This window comes from Rhinolophus sinicus, linkage group LG15, assembly GCF_036562045.2.
Source record: "Rhinolophus sinicus isolate RSC01 linkage group LG15, ASM3656204v1, whole genome shotgun sequence".
Classification (NCBI taxonomy): Eukaryota; Metazoa; Chordata; class Mammalia; order Chiroptera; family Rhinolophidae; genus Rhinolophus; species Rhinolophus sinicus.
The window spans coordinates 35,556,008-35,572,102 of record NC_133764.1 but is presented as its reverse complement, the minus strand read 5'-3'; the positions used below and the strand labels follow the sequence as shown (position 1 = coordinate 35,572,102).

At 48.5% G+C, this 16,095-nt stretch overlaps 1 protein-coding gene and 1 pseudogene across 1 annotated transcript in view; both read left to right on the top strand.

The window, feature by feature from the left end:
* BTBD17 (BTB domain containing 17) overlaps nt 1-16,095 on the top strand; it is a 51,292-nt gene that overhangs the window by 9,643 nt on the left and 25,554 nt on the right. The gene's annotated exons all lie outside the window — the stretch shown is intronic.
* Nucleotides 688-2,118, top strand: LOC141568784 (ferritin, heavy subunit-like; annotated as a pseudogene).

Sequence of the window (16,095 nt, the reverse complement as noted above, 5' to 3'; positions counted from 1 at the left end):
AGTCATTCAATGAAACCAGGAGCACTGTACAGGGAGTCAGGAGACCTGGGTTCATCCCTCAGCCCAACTGCTGAGTAGCCATGGAGATGTATAGTCATGGAAATGTCTCTTCACCTCTCTGGAGCTGTTTTCCCGCCCACATAATAACAATAACTAATGTTTACTAGATGCCAGGGACTGTTATATATTCTGTATTAACTCCTGTGCTCCACCCAATGGTCTATAAGATGGGGACAGTGATTCTATGTGCTTATAAATGAAGAAACTCAGAGAGGCTGGAGTAACTTTTTCAAGGTCCATAGCTAGTAAGTGATGTGAGTTGACTCCAGAACTTGTGTTCTTAACTGCTATGCATGCTGCTTCTGTTGAGATAGGAAAAAATGTATTTGCTGTCCAGTGCTGTGTAACAAATTACCATGAAATTTAGCAGCACAAAGCAATAAACATTTATTATGACACACAGTTTCTGTGGATCAGGAGTTGGAATGGATTAGCTGGGAGGTCTGGTGTGAAGTCTCTCATGAAGCTGCAGCTGTGAAGTTGGCCAGGGCTGCTGCCATCTGAAGGCTGGACTGGGGCTGCAGATTCTGCTTCCAAGATGGGGCCCTCACGTGAGCTGGTTGTTGGCTGGAAGCCTCGGTTCCTCAGCAGTAGACTCCCTACGGGCTGTTGGAGTGGCCCTAGGACATGGTTGTGAGCTTTCTCCAGTGTGAGTGTTCCAACAGAGTAAGGCAGAACTGAAACATAGTGCCTAAGCCATGGAAGGCACATGCTGTTATTTTTACAATATCTCATCGGTTACAGGGCAGCCCTATTCAGTGTGGAAGGAAACTACGCAGAGAAGTGAATACCAGGAGATGGGACCACAGGCGCTATCTTGGAGGCTGTCTATCACAGGTAGAAACATATAGCAACTAATAAGGTAGTTGAGAGGATGAAATCAGAGAACAGATGTAACCATGATGAATGAGTTTGCAGGGTCTGCCACACCACAAAGCAGCTGGCTTAACACAACAGAGATGTATTGTCTCACAATTCTGGGGGCCAGAAGTCTGAAAGGGAAGTGTCAACAGGGCTACACTCCTCCTGAAGGCTCTGGGGAAGAAGCCTTCCGAGCACTTCTTATGCCTGGTTTTCTCTAAAGCTGAGGTGGCATCCCAGCTCCAGAGCGTCATCTCTGAAGACTGTAGGCTTGCTAGTAATCAAGTGGCATCTTTTCAGCTTCACGTCAGTGATGCTTATGTATCTATGGCCTGTTATTACAATGTAGACATGGGCGCACCTCTTTTTGCTTCATTCTTCAAAGACCAAGTTGAGGTGAAGAGGGAACACGCAAAGATACCTAAGAAGACATGAGGGTAAAATCTGCCTTCCAGTCATTCCAAGGCCGGGTCTAGATAACTGGGGAACTGGCGTACAAGCTCTAGAGTCTGCTCCGGAGTTGGAGAACAAGTTATCCAAGCTCCTGCAAGACCTGAAGACCTTGGCTTCTGTGAACAGTGAAACTGATCTCTTACGTTTCATGGGAAACGTAAACAGAAGAGGAACATAGGCTATCTGGAACACCAGCTTTTATATCATAGGAAATTAGAAAAGCAGGCCCAGGAGGAAGACACATTTAAAAAGCCTGCTGGATAAAGAGACTTAACATCTGAAGGCAACACAGCAAGCCTTCCCATTGTTTTATGTCCCAAAGTCAATTACTTAAGAATTTGAGCTTCTCCATTTGACAGAAGACTGCTTTGCTTCTTATCTAGTATCCTAATTCTCATTGTTCATACAAATAAATCTTTCTTTGCATTTGAAAAAAAAAAGGGGAAAAAAGAATCCTTCCTTGTCTTGTCCAGCTTCTGGTAGCTGCTGGCACTCCTTGGCGTTTTTTGGTTTGCAGCTGCGTCACTCCAATCTGTGTTTTGTTATCACATGGCCTTCTCCCTGAGTGTCTGTGTCTCTTCACATGGCCTTGTTTTCTTTTTTTTTTAATGTGGCTATGTGTTTTTTGTTTTTTGGTTTTTTTTTAAAGATTTTATTGGGGAACAGTGTGTACTTCCAGAGCTTTTTTGCAAGTCAAGTTGTTGTCCTTTCAGTCTTAGTTGTGGAGGGCGCAGCTCAGCTCCAGGTCCAGTTGCTGTTGTTAGTTGCAGGGGGCACAGCCCACCATCCATTGCGGGACTCGAGGAATTGAACTGGCAACCTTGTGGTTGAGAACCCACTGGAGCATGTGGGAATTTAAGAGGCAGCCTTCGGAGTTAAGAGCATGGAGCTCCAACCGCCTGAGCCACCGGGCCGGCCCTTCACAGGGCTTTCTTATAAGGACACCAATAACAGTGGATTCAGGGTCTACTCTAGTCTAGTATGACCTCATCTTAACTTGGTCATCTGCAAAGACCCTATTTCCAAAAAAGGCACATGCTCAGATACCTGGCATGAGGACTTCAACATATCTTGGGTGGGGAGGCAGGGTGCACAATTCAACCCACACGCGTCCTGTGTGATGTGGAAACCCTGCAATAATAAGAGTCAGTATTGTCTCAGATCACAGTGGAACTGGTGGAAATAGTGATAACGGGGGCTGATGGTCAGAATGGCCCAGACTCGTCAATGCCATTGTCATCCTGATGGCAGCACAGGCAGGTAGTTCTTTAGGTCACTTTGAAAATCCTTGATGTCTCAGCGATTTTCCTAAGCTCAGGCTGTTCTCTCTCACCGGAACTTCATGGTTTCCAGTGGATTCTGAATTCTGGCCCCAGAATTTGTTTCTATCAATTTCCTCCTTGGACAGTTCCTCGCCCTGAGGCTGATTCTGCTCCAGAACTTTCTCAACTGACTGCTCCAAACATCTCTGGCCCATGTTTCCTATGTTCTGAAGCCACCTTCCTCTAAAAGTTATTTCTTGGCAGAGTCCTGGCACCCCTCCAAGAAACGCCGCTCAGCCCCTTGTTCCTGGCGCTCACCGACTGCTCAGCCCCGCCAGCCACTCAGCCATGTGTACCCAAAACATGCCGCTGGGAAGTGGCTTCCCGTCCCAGCTCTGCCTCCAATGAGCTGGGTGACCTCTGGCAAGTTCCTTCGCCCCTTCCCACCTTGGCATGCTGATTTGTCGGGTTTCCTTCTTTGAATCCTTACTGAGTACGTACCCTCAACGTGCCAGGTGTGAGGTACAAAGGAAACCGACTCATGGTCCCTGCCTCCAGAGACTCATAATCTGATCAGAGACTAATGTCAACCAGTCGCTGAGATACGGGGTGATAGCAGTTACAGGAGAAGTACACAAGGTGCCATGGAACAAAGACAGGGAACTCCGTGTGAGTGGGGAATGAAGGTGACAGAATCTAGGAGAGGAGAAAAGAGGAGAACTGTGGGTTGGGCCAGGAATGATTGGCAGGAATTCAAAGGCAGGAGGAAAAGGAATTGTAAGCAGAGGGAAAGGCGTGGAAGGAGACCTGGAGGCTGTGGGGTCTTGAGTTCAGAAAGCAATGAGTAACCTAATGTGGCTTCTGAAAGGGGCCTGGGAGTGAGAGAGGAGGGCTGCAGGCTGGTGAGGATGGGGTAGGCCACGAAGGCCCTAACCTGGCCCCTGAAGAGGGTGCCTCAAGGGACCCAGGGTGGGTGGTTCAGATGAAGGAGGGTGGGAGCTGAAGGCAATGATGATGGGGAGAAGTCAGATGCAAGGCCTTTCCTGTGGTGGAGTCAGAACGTCTAGAACTGAGGGCTGAACAATCGTGATGGGTGTGAGGACAGACATGAAAGGCATCTAAGCGCCAGGCTGTGTGAGATGGCCACAAATGCAGATGTCACAAACAGCTCTCAGGCCCAACTCAGCCTGCAGCCATGTTTTGTTTTATCCACCCAATGTTTTAAATTTGAATTGATTGCTAGAATTTACAAATCAGATTTTACATAAAACTATGGATTTTTAGCTCCTCTTAGAATACTAAGATGTGGCTGCTCCGGGTCCACATTCCGACACAACCATTAGCTGGGGCACCTCAGTTTGCCCCACTCCTCACAGCTCCCTATTGTCTCTTACCCCCAGCCGTCTGTCATCAAGGCTGCCTGCCTGGCCCCTGTCTACACTGAGGTTTGCAGTCTCCTTTTGAAAACCTGTTGCATGCAGGTGTCCATGCTTTTTGAAGCATCCTGTTAAGATTACGCCAACTCCACCTGGGTGGTGATTTCATCCCCCATCCACACAACATTTTTGAGGAAAGGATTTTTGGCCATACTCTGCCAAAAAGTTGACTTAAGAGGAATGGAGAGAAGTAACCTGAACTTTAGGATCAAGAAACGGAGAGCCTGGACATATTCTTTGTTGTTCCGATTTTTGTTTTATGTGAGCTTTTCTGTTCGCCATAAGGAACTACAAGAGACAGACAGCCGAGGGCAAGCCACTCCTCTCTGCTTCCGGCCCTGGTCCTTCTGTCTGCTCTGGGCCTCAGTCTGACTGTGGCAAAGAAGCATGCTCATCACTCAAGAAGTTCTGATCACAGAACTTCTGTCCTCTTGTTCCCTGAGGGGCACTTCTGTTTTGTCAGCTCTGCATCTGATTCAGGAGCCATAAAATGCCGTTCTTTTCGTGATAGCTGCCAGTCCTGAACTGCCTCTAGCCCCTGGATTAGTTTCCTAGGGCTGCCATAACAAACTGCCTCAAACTTCTTGGCTTACATTGACAGAAATTTTACTGTGTCACAGTTCAGGAGATGAAAAGTCCCAAATGAAGGTGACAGCAGGGTCACGCCCGTCCCTCTGAAGGCTCTGAGGGGGAATCTTTCCTTGCCTTTTATAGCCTCTGGTGACTCTAGGCTTCCTTGGCTTGTGATCACGTCACTCCATCTCTGCCTCTGTCATCGCATGGCCGTTTTCTCTGTCATTGCTGTGTCTTCTTTTCTGTTTCTTATAAGGACACTTGTCATTGGATGTAGGGCCCACCTTAGATGGTTTCATCTCAAGATCCTTATTTCAAGACCATTATTCCAGAGGTCATGTTCTGAGGTTCCAGATGAATATATCTTTTTTTCTGGGAGTCAGGGGGGAGGAAGAGAGAGACACCATTCAATACACTAAACCCCCAACCAACTCTGCTCCAGTTACCTATTGCTGTGTAGCAAATTGTCTAGAACTTAGTGGCTTCAAACAGCAATCACCACTTTCTTATCTCTCATGGTTACTTTGGGTGGTTCTGGCTCCCAGTCTTCCATTTAATTGCAGTCAGACAGTGGATGGTGCTGGAACAGCCTGGAGCTGAGGGAGCTGGGAGCTGGGTAGGCATCTCTCTCTCCTCATGTGGCCTCAGGGCCTCTCCATGTGGCTTCCCCTTTGTGGGCTAGTTGGGCTTCCTCACAGCATGGCAGCCTGGGCAGGTCAGCCGGCTTCATGAAGAATAAGACAGAGAGCTCATATTTTGTGATCTGGCTTCCAGAATCTCTGAGGGTCACCCGCACTGTGCTCTGTCATTCAAGGCAGTCACAAAAGCCCTCCCCTCCCCCTAGGTTCACAGCAGTTCTCTGCAGTAGTGCATCTCCCTTTACAGATGCAGGCGCAAGGTAAGTAATTGCCAAGTTATTTCAACTAAGGGCAGAGCCACGCCTAAACCCAGGAAGGCCACTCTGGGCCCATAACTACAACTGTGGTCAGTTTCTCTTCCCCAATTCTCTGTTCCTTCAACCTAGGAAAATGGGCCTGACTCAGCCCCAATGTGCTATCCAGGATGGTTTGGGGACAACAGCGTGCAGTGTGAAGGAGGCCTGTGGACAGGTAGCTGGGTGACCTGGCTTCCAGCCCTGGCTCTGCCACCCCCCTCGTGTGATCTTATGTGGTTTCCTCTATTACAGCAAAAGGAACCATGCCTGCCCCCGCTACCTTCCGTGGTTGCCATGGGTAAGAGGAGGTTCCGTATGTTTGAGTGCTCTAAGCTGTGTAATGCTCTTCAAATAAAAGGCATCGTATGACTCTGAGTTGCTCAGAGTGTCACGAACATCCTAGCTGCTGTACAGATTTTTGTTGATTTTAATTTAAAGGTTTCCTACCAACTTCAGAAGGAGCAGCACCTCCCAGCAACCTGTGCTGTAACCAGGACCAGTTACCAGGGAGACCCCTGGGTAAATCCCCAATGAGGGTCTATGGACTTTAGAGCTTGGGGGTCCTTCTTGCTCCAAAGTAGCCAGTGCATAAGATGGGGGAGGGGGTGAAGGGATGACTATTTCCGAGCATTCCTGTCACAGAGGGCTGTGTAAACAAACTACCCCCCAACTCAGTGCTTAACACAATAATTCAGTTTTATCTCTCATGGCTGTGTGGGTTGGCAGGGCTTAGCTGGCCTGTTCTTCCTCAGTGAGGGGGGTGGAACTTCAATACAGTTGCAGAGAGCAGCTGGGGCTCTGGTCATCTGAAGGCCCAGCTGGGCTGGATGTCCCAGATGGCAGCTCAGGGCTCCAAGGGGAAGTAGCAATGGCCAGTCCTCTGAAGGGCTGGGGGCTGCTCTGGCTCAGCATCACTTCAGCCTAATTCTATTGGTCAAAGAGTCACAAGGCAGCCTGGATCCAACGGGGTGGGGGAATGGACTCTGCCTCTCAACGGGGCAGTGGTGTGCACGTACAAGGAGGGCAGGAACTGATGGCCACCACCTTTGGAGGTAAGCTACCACCCAGAACAAGGGACAGCCCCCACCCCTCAAGCTCCTGTGCTTCCCAGCTTAGAAGGACTGTTGCTTGTATAACACGGGGAGCCTGGCTTTGGCAGGAATGTGAGGCCAGGAAGAAACCCCTCCACAGAGAAGCCACTGGGCAGCCTTAGTCCCCTCCCCCATCGCCCAGGTGCTGCTGCTGCTGCTGCTGCTGGTGGCCCTGAGCAATGGGAATGGGGCTGGCACAGACCCTGGGGCTCCAAGGTCAGAGCCACGATATAGAGGCTATACATGGCCACTGTCCAGCCTGGCTTCACTCCCACATCCTGACCACAGCTCTGCCCGAGCAGTTGGATGGCTTTGTGGGAGTGGTGTCTGTCTGCTAGACAGCTGTGCAGGCACAAGCCCCGATGTGGGGGTGGGGAGGACAGCCAGAAGAGGGGGAGGGCAGCCAACCAAGCAGCCCTTTCATTGGCTTGGTTCTGTCTCTTTAACAAAGAACTTGTCACCAGCCCGTTTATTTGCAGTTCTCAGGCATAGAGGAGACAGAGCCTTGCTCTGCCAGCCTCACCATTCCTATTGATTTCCTGACTTCCCCCATTCCTGGCTCTTACCTGTGGCTTCCCTTAAACCTGTACTCCACTCCCTGGCTTTCCAAACCAGCCCTGACCCCCCAGCTGACTTCCCCCTTCCTGTATCAGTTCCCTGTCCCTGCTCTCCTCCTATAGCCTAGAAGGGTCTTCAGAGTGTGCCAGGCACCAGGGGACACTGGGAGTCACCCTCAAAAGTACATACATGGCGTATTAATTTCCTCTAGCTGCCTTAACGAATTGTCACAAGCTGGTGGCTTCAAATAACAGAACTTTATTGTCTCACAATTCTGGAGGCTAGAAGTCCAAAATCAAGGTGTCGGCAGAGCTGGTGCCTTGTGAGGGCCGTGAGGGAGAATCCATTCCAGGCCTCCCTCCAGCTTCTGGTGTCTACAATCCTTGACTTGTACACACATCATTCCAGTCTCTGCCACCGTCTTCACATGGCTTTCTTCTTGAAGTCACTATGTCATCTTTTCTGGTTTTTATAGGAACACTCTCATTCGATTTAGGCCCCATCTTAATCCAGTATGAGCTTATCTCAATCCTGACCATAATTATATAAGGTCACATTCTGACATGAATTTTTGAGTGACACCATTCAACCCAGTACATGGGGACACGGGATGTTCACTCAACAACCCCCAAAAAACCTTTCCACCCAGGTCAGTCAGCTTTCCTGGGAAACACGGGGAAGTGTCCAAGAGACAGGCCCCCAGCTGAGCTCCTGCTGGCTGAAAGGCAACTGCCCTCTTCCTCTCCAGACAGTGAAAACTCTGTTATTCCAACTGGGCTGCCCCTTTGCCCCTTCGTCGACGGAGGGTCCAAGCTTCCTCACTCCCTCCCATCTTTTCCTTCCTATACATTCACTTTTATGGTTTCCTTTGGACTAGAGCAAATCTGTGTGCCCGGGGGTAAGGTATTGTTTCTCTGAGCCTCAGTTCCCCCACCTATAACATGGGGGTAATAAGAGCGATTCATAGTTGTTGTTATGAGTATTTAACAAGGTCTATCTTAGCAGTTTCTGGCACAGGTCTGACACACGGAAGGTGCCCGGTGAATAAGCCAGCAGTCATAGCCTCAAGTCTGGCCATGCCTGTTTATGTTAGGTAATGCATTAAATGCTTCCCATGGGTTATCTGATAGAAACCTCAGGGCTCCAGGAACCAAGTGATATTTTTATCTCTGTTTTGTAAAACAAGGAAATTAAAGGTTGGAAAGATTAAGTAACTTGCCCAAGGTCATTCGGTTAGTAAGTGACAGCAGTTGTGAGACTTGAACCCAGTTTTCCCCTCTGTAGCCTGGTCCTAAGCCCAAGGTGATGTGAGTAAGAATAAACATATCTCTGCTTCTGCTGCCTGATGGGAGCCCCTCCTCAGGCTTCCAGCTTGTTCTCTGGACTCGCATACTGGTTGGCGATGGATCACTCCTTGTTCGTCTCTGTAAGTGGCCACAAACGTGTTCACTGGGAGGTATCTGTTCAGGTTTAATTACGTCAGGTGAAGGTGAAGTGAGTTACAGGGGTGGGGGGAGGTCAGTTCAGCAAACGTCTGCTTCCTCTCCCCCCATACAAACTCTCCTCCTCTCTGCAGTGGTGGACAGCTGGGCCTTGGGGGACCTGGGATGGCTACTGCAGGTCCAGAAGAGTTTAAGGAAGATGGCCGATCCTAATGGCTGCTCAGACCTGCCCTAGCAGGGGTCAGAAAACTACACTCCCCAGGCCAAATCCGGCCCTCCTCCTGGTTTTAGAAATAAAACGTTATTGGAACAGAGCCACACCCATTTGTTGACATTCTGTACGTCTGCTTTCACGCCACAATGGCAGAGTTGAGCAGTTGTGATGGAGACCACTGGCCAGGAAGTAAAGAATATCTGCTCTCTGGCCCTTCAGAGAAACTGCCGAGCCCTGAATTAGGGAGAAGTCCTCAGGCTGCTCTCTGCACCAGGTGACTTCTGTCTGGGCTTCTGTTTGGGCTGACAGAGGAGGGAAGAGCTGTGTGTTTTCAGTAAGAGACAGTCTGTTGGAGGGGATGTGTTGGGTCTCTTCCAACCTGCCGGGCTGGACTTGTTCAGGATGAGAGCAGGTTGGAGTCTGAAATGGAGCTGACTCAGATGCTGGGTATTCTTCACCCCCACCCTGAGTCTCATTGGCCACTGAGCAGCCGCAGTCCCCAGCAGGGAACCACAGGTTCCCTCTGTCCCCTAGGTCCCCCAGACCCTCCAAGTCTTGGGCAGCCCAGGAAGACAGGACAGAACTTGTTCTCAGTACTCGAGGAATTCCCCCCACACACCCAAAAATGACTGAGGGGCCTGGGGCAGGAGGTAAATTCCTGAGGGGCTGACGCCACTGTAACTTGATCTCAGTTGTTAAAGAGAGCTAGCTGCTTTATGCGTCTAGCTGGAGGGGCCTGGGCTCCCCGGCACCCTTTCTCCCCCTTCCAGGGAGACATCCTGGGGACCTGCCTCCTATCACTGGGTCCCAGTCTGTGGGGACATCCCCCATCAAAAACAACAGTAGTCTCCTTATGTGCTCCTGGGGTATCCTAGGTTCCTCAAATACTGCACCCCCAGCTGCTTTCCCAGGCTTGGGAGGGGCTGTGAGCAAGGGAGGGGTTGTCCTGGGCAGGCTCCAGCCGCAGGGGGAATCAGCACCCAACCAACATGTAAGGAACTTCAAACAGCAAATAAACAAGCACAAATGCACACGGCCCCATTCCTCCTCACTGCCCAGTGAGGGTGTGCCAGCCCCTGGCTGTGCTCTTGGTCTCGGGCACTACATTCAGTTGGCCCAGGCTGGCCTCAGTGCCTGCTAAGCCATCAGCACACCCAGAACCCCTAGCTGCAAGCTGGCTCCTTGGGAGGGTGGCCTCGGCTCCCAGCCCCCTCACTCTGCTGCGCCGCTGCCCCAAGCATTGATTTTTGAAAATGCGTTCTGTGCTGACTCCATTCTGTTCTCTGTCGTCCCTCCCCCTGGCACCACAGCTCCTGCCTGCTGGCTGGTCTGGCCAGCCAGGTAGCCAGGGAGAAACATATGTCGCATTCCTGGGGGCTCAGAGGGAGGAGGGAGGAGCAGCCCTCACAGCAAATATGGAGCCCGCCTTCTCTTTCTCCCACCTGCCCTGGCACCCAGGTCCCTGTCTTAGCTGATCTCATTGGCACCCTCAGACTGAAAGTGTCCTCGCTGGACCAAGAGACTCACACACACACACACACACACACACACACACACACACACACACACACACACACAGAAGAGTAGCCTGTGGCTTAGCAGGGCTGGAAACATTTTGAAGACTACAAAATGCATTGTTACATTAACATGTTTACTTACAAACTTTTTTTTTTTAATCACAAAAGAAATTCATACTTGTTAAAAAATTTGAAAAAAGATCAGAGTTGTTTGAAGATGAAGACGTCCCCATGTCCCCCCTTCTCTACTTCCCCCGTTCCATTCCCTGGAGAAGCCACGCTAACCGGTGTAGGCTGAAGCTTTCAGACATTTCTATGCTTGATCATTTGAGTCTTGCAACAATTCATGAGTCGCACAGGTCAGTAGCATAGTTGCCAGTTTATAGGCAAGCCAAATGGGGCCCGAGGATGTGAAATTCCTTGCCCCAAGTCTAGCAGCTGCAAGAATAAAGGACCTGGGAGTGGAGGGTTAGAAGGACAGAGACGTCTTCAGTCTCAGGAAGGAGGCCAGTGGGAAGAGGGCTCTGGTGGGGCCAGCAGAACGAGGGGAACCCACTCCCACTTCTACTCTGACCTTGGCTTTGGTGTTGAGCCACAGCCTCATCTGTTCTAGAAACCAGAGAATTGGAGGGAGATCTATTCAGACCCAACAATCCCAGAACTGACAAGCTGAATCCCCATTCCACCTATACAAAAAATTATATGTGAAGTTTCTGGCAAGTTATTTGACCCGAAGAAAAACACATCTTAAATGGATAAGTATTTCTTGCAGGGCAAGTCAGAAGTGTAGTGACCATTTTGCTGTTAAAGAGTGAATACAACTTGGTCTTGCGAGGTAGTAGAGAGTGTTCATTAGTCCATGAATCTTTTTACAAACACCAACTCTGTGTGAGTCAGAGAAAGTAAATTTGCATTTTTCCTATTCCTCAGGCAAAATACAGTCTGTTCTCCCAGGAAGCAGGTGAATGGCTGTTTTGAGTTTTCTATAAAATCAGCATTTCTCCCTCCCTTAGAACCTACCCAAAGTCTGATCTGAGTGTCGAAGTCCGATCTAGAACAAAGAAAGTTGGGGCATCATAAGTCTATACACCTTGTGGTATAAGAAGAAATGTGCTTTGTCTTTGTCCTCTGGTTCAGGCACAGAGCTCATCAAACTCTTCTAATTTCCTACGTGATAGGATATGAATTGTTATTCATAACAAGCCCTTCTGATGGCACTAGTTTATGCTAATGAGGTAACTTAGGGTGGGGGCCCTATGTAGCCTCTGGCTGGGGTTGGTCAGTAGGAAGACCGAGTAATAAATAGGATGGTTGGAGCTTTCAGCCCCATCCATTGATGGGGCAGCGCTGTCAGGTAAGCCATATAAAAACTCTTGAACAACAGGATTTGATGAGCTTCCAGGCTGGTGCTTCCTTACGCCAAGATTTTGGCACACGCCAGTTCCACCAGGACCGAAGCTCCAGCGCTTGGGACCCTCCTGGACCTTGCCTTATGTACCTCTTTATCTAGTTGTTCATCTGTAGCCTTTATAATATCCTTTGTAATAAACCAGTATTCTAGTAAGCAAACGATTTTCCTGAGTTTTGTGAACAGCTTTAGCCAACTAATCAAACCCGAGGAGGGAGTCATGGGAGGCTATGATTTATACCCTGTCAGTCAAATGCACAGGACTTGTGATTGGTGTCTGAAGTGGTGGTGGGAGGAAGAAGCAGTGGGAGGGAGGCGGTAGCTAGTGGGCCTGAACCCTTAGCCTGTGGGATCTGGTGCTATCTTCAGGTAGATAGCGTCAGAATTGAGTTAAATTTGTAGGACATCCATTTGGTGTCCTCTAAGAACTGGAGATTTGCAGGGTGGTGTTGGAAAAAAAACTCCAGCCTTGTAAAAGCAAGGACAGGTTGTATGAGGTTGGTGCCAAAGTAATTGTGGTTTTTGCATTTATTTTGAACCTTTTAAACCGCAATTACTTTGGCACCAACCTAATATATAGACAAGATGATTCTAAAATTCATACGGAAGGGCAACGAGATGGGAATAGCTAAAATGATGTTGAAAAAGAAGAGAAAAGTGGTAGGACTTAAAATCATCCTACCCGTCTTTAGGACTTATTATGACGCTATAGTAATCAAGGCAGTGTGGTGTTGTCAAAGGGTAGGTAGGTAATATCATCAGTCAGTGGGACAGAACAGAGAACCCAGAAATAAACGAAACACAAATAGGCACAACGGATTTATGACGAAAGGGCAAAAGTCATGGAGAGGATGGTCTTTTCAACACAGGATGCTGGAATAATTAGACTTCCATATGTTAAAAAGGGGGAGACTTAAACTTTATACCCTGTAAAATACTGACTCAAAATGGATCATCGCTCTAAATGTAAAACTTTTAGGAGAAAATCTTCATGACCTAGAGTTAGGCAGTTCTTAGATATGACACCAAAAGCATAATCCATAAAAGAAAAAAAGGGGGGGGCAAATTGGATCTCGTCAAAATTAAAAAAATTTTGCTCTGTTAAAGACATGGTGTAGAGAATGGAAAGATGAGCCATAGATTGGGAGAAGAGACAAGTCACATATGTGACAAAAGACGTGTATCCATAATATATAAAGAGCTCTCAAAACTCAGCAGTAAAAAACAAACAATCCAATTAAAAGACAGGCAAAAGACTTGAACAGACACTCCACCAAAGAGGACAGACAGATGGAAAATACGCACAGACAGATGGAAAAAATGCAAAGATGTTCGACATCATTGGCCACTAAGGAAACACAAATTAAAGGCGTAATGAGATACCACCTCACACATAATGGCTAAAATGTAAAAGACTGGAATCAAGGCATAGACACCAAGCACCTAGGACTCTCATGCATTGTTGGTGGGAATGCAAAACAGTGAAGTCATTCTGGAAAACAGTTTGGCAATTTCTGCTGAAGCTAAACATACATGTCCCATATGACCCAGCCATCTCAGTTCTTAGCAGTTACAGTGGAGCCGGGATCTCAACCACAGCACTGTTGGCATTTGGGGCCAGATCGTTTGGGGTGGGGGGGCTGTCCTGTTCACGGTGGGATGCTTAGCTGCACCCCTGGCCTCTGCCCATTGGGTGCTGGGAACACTCCCTACTTGTGACAATCAAAAATACCTCCAGTCATTGTTGCCAAATGTCCCCTGGAGGGCAAAATTGCCTCCAGTTGCGAACCACCGCCCTAGAGAAATGACAAATTTTGTTCACACAAAAACCTGCGCACCAGTGTTTATAGCAGTTCTATTCATCATCACCCCAAACTGGAAACAACCCAAACGTACTTCAACAAATGAATGGATAAACAAAGTATGGTACACCCGTACAACAATACTGCTTAGTAATAAAAGGAACAGCCCATTGATACATGCAACCATTGAGATGAATCTCAAAGGCATTATTCTGAGTGAGAAAAGCCAGGCCAAAGGGTATTTACTGTTGAATGACATTCCCGAGAAGACAAACTACAGTGATAGAGAGCACATCAGGGGCTGCCAGGCAGGGGTCAGGGATGGGGTGAGGGTGTGGCTCCCCAACGAGAAGCATGAGGGAGGTTTTGGGGCAGTGGAACTGTTCTGTATCCCCACTGTAGTGGTGGATACACAAATCTGAATGCCAAAAAAGCCAAAAAAAGATAAAAGTCACTTTGATTATATGTTAATTTAAAAAATAAAGTATGGACAAGGAAGGGGAGACTGAATTAAGACATACATGGGTTCTTCTTGTCAATATTTTCTTTCTTTAAAGGAGGATATCCCCCTTCCACCATGGGAAGACACAGCCACAAGGCACCTGCTTTGAACCAGGAGGAGAGCTCTCACCAGAAGGTAACCATGCTGGCACTTTGACCTTGGACTTCCCATCTCCAGAACAGCAGGAACCCAGTGTGGTGAATTCCTCACTCCACCCACCAAACCATGGGCTCTGTCTGCCCAGAAGGAAGGATACCTTTTTCTTCCCCTAGCTACTGTCCCATGGAGTAGCCTCCTTCATCACAGAGTGCCTTTCTCTAATTTGTCTGTCTAGAGTGGGTACCCCTCTTTTGTGCAAAGCTACCTTCCGTTTGATCAAGACTTGTACTTGCCTGAAGGAGACCCCCTTTGACATTTGCAAAAAGGTCCTTTGGGCTGTAAAACTGTACAGTTGCATAAAAGGCACAGAGACAACCTGGCAGTACGTCTGCTTCCGCCGTGCAGCTGAGGATATCGTAGAGAATGGCAGTGCGACAAGCTGGATCTGACCTGCTTCTCTGAAAGGTTTTGTGGAGCAGAGCAACCCTGACACACGCAACCTCCCCCCTCCAGACCACTGTATGGGAGAGAAAAACGTTGATCTTACTAAGCAAAAAAGGATGACATCTAGCTAAAGGCTTAGCGTTCAAACCTATATAGGGGGAAAGAGAGAGCAAAAACTGTCTTTTGTCTTTTCCCTTCCATTGTTTCTTTCTGATTGTAGTTTCCAAAGAAAACAAATCTTGGATATTTTCGCAGAGTAGGGGGTAGGAGTGAGAAGGGGTGGAGCCTGGCTCTTGCTGGGAGAGCCACCGACACCTTTCTCTGCTGGCCTTGCTGACCTGGATCGCTATGCAGAATCCCAGGTCTATTATTCAGGCTGCTGAGAGCCAGTGCAGGAGCAGAACGGAAGACAGCAGGAGTAAGAGAAGGAGATACAATATGGGGAGAAGAACATCAGAAAGAATGCCCAGAATGCCCAGCGGCCCGATGGTGCAGAATGTGCCCTGGAGTGAATGCAAAACACTTCTCTTAGGATTCATGCAAGATTCCTAGGAAGTGGGCCGCCCTCAGAGGGGCCCTGTCAGAGGGCCGCTCCAGGCTGCAGGAAGCCAGGCCTGTTTGTACTCCTTGGCTGCCGCTTTCTGGGCACTTAGCTCAGTTAATCCTCGTAACAACCCTCTGAAGTGGGTAGTATTACTCTCCTTGCTTTATAGGTGAAGCGACTGAGTAGGCCCAATAAGTAACTTTCCCAAAGTCATGCAGGTAGGATGCAGCTGACCCAGAATTTGATGCCACGCTCCGACATCACTGCTGGTGACTGAACCAGTGTGCATTGTGGCCTGGATCATGTTCTAGGTGGAAATGGGGACAGCAGGGGCATGAGTCCCCAGGACTCTCCAGCCACAGGGTGGGGTAGCAAAAAGCATGAGAAAGGAAGCCAGAAAACCTGGACACAAATCCTGGCTCAACCATTTGCTGTGTGACTTCTGAGAAATCACTTTACCTGTCTGAGCCTCCATTTCTTCATCTGAAAGAAAGGGGTCTGTTCTGAGCCTTGTATGGGGCAACACAAATGAAGCGCTTTGTAAAATGTAACACACCGTGTGAATGTGAGACAGAATGATCTCTCCCTGGAACTTATTGGCCCCTCACGTTTGGGGTCATTCCATTCCATTATGGAGATCAGGTACACAGGGGCACATATTTTAAACTGTATTTTCTTTTTCACTAGGTAATATATTCGCACAGTTCAAAAATGTAAAGTTGCAAAAAAAGGCACATAACGAAAATGCTCCCTTCTGTGTAATCAGTGAAACCAGTTTCTTGGGTCTCCATGCAGAGATAGTCTTCAGCAGCCCATATAAGCAGACAAGCATTCGTACTGTTTTCCATTCACCTCTTTTCACCCAAACAGTAGCATGCCAGTTCATTCATTCATG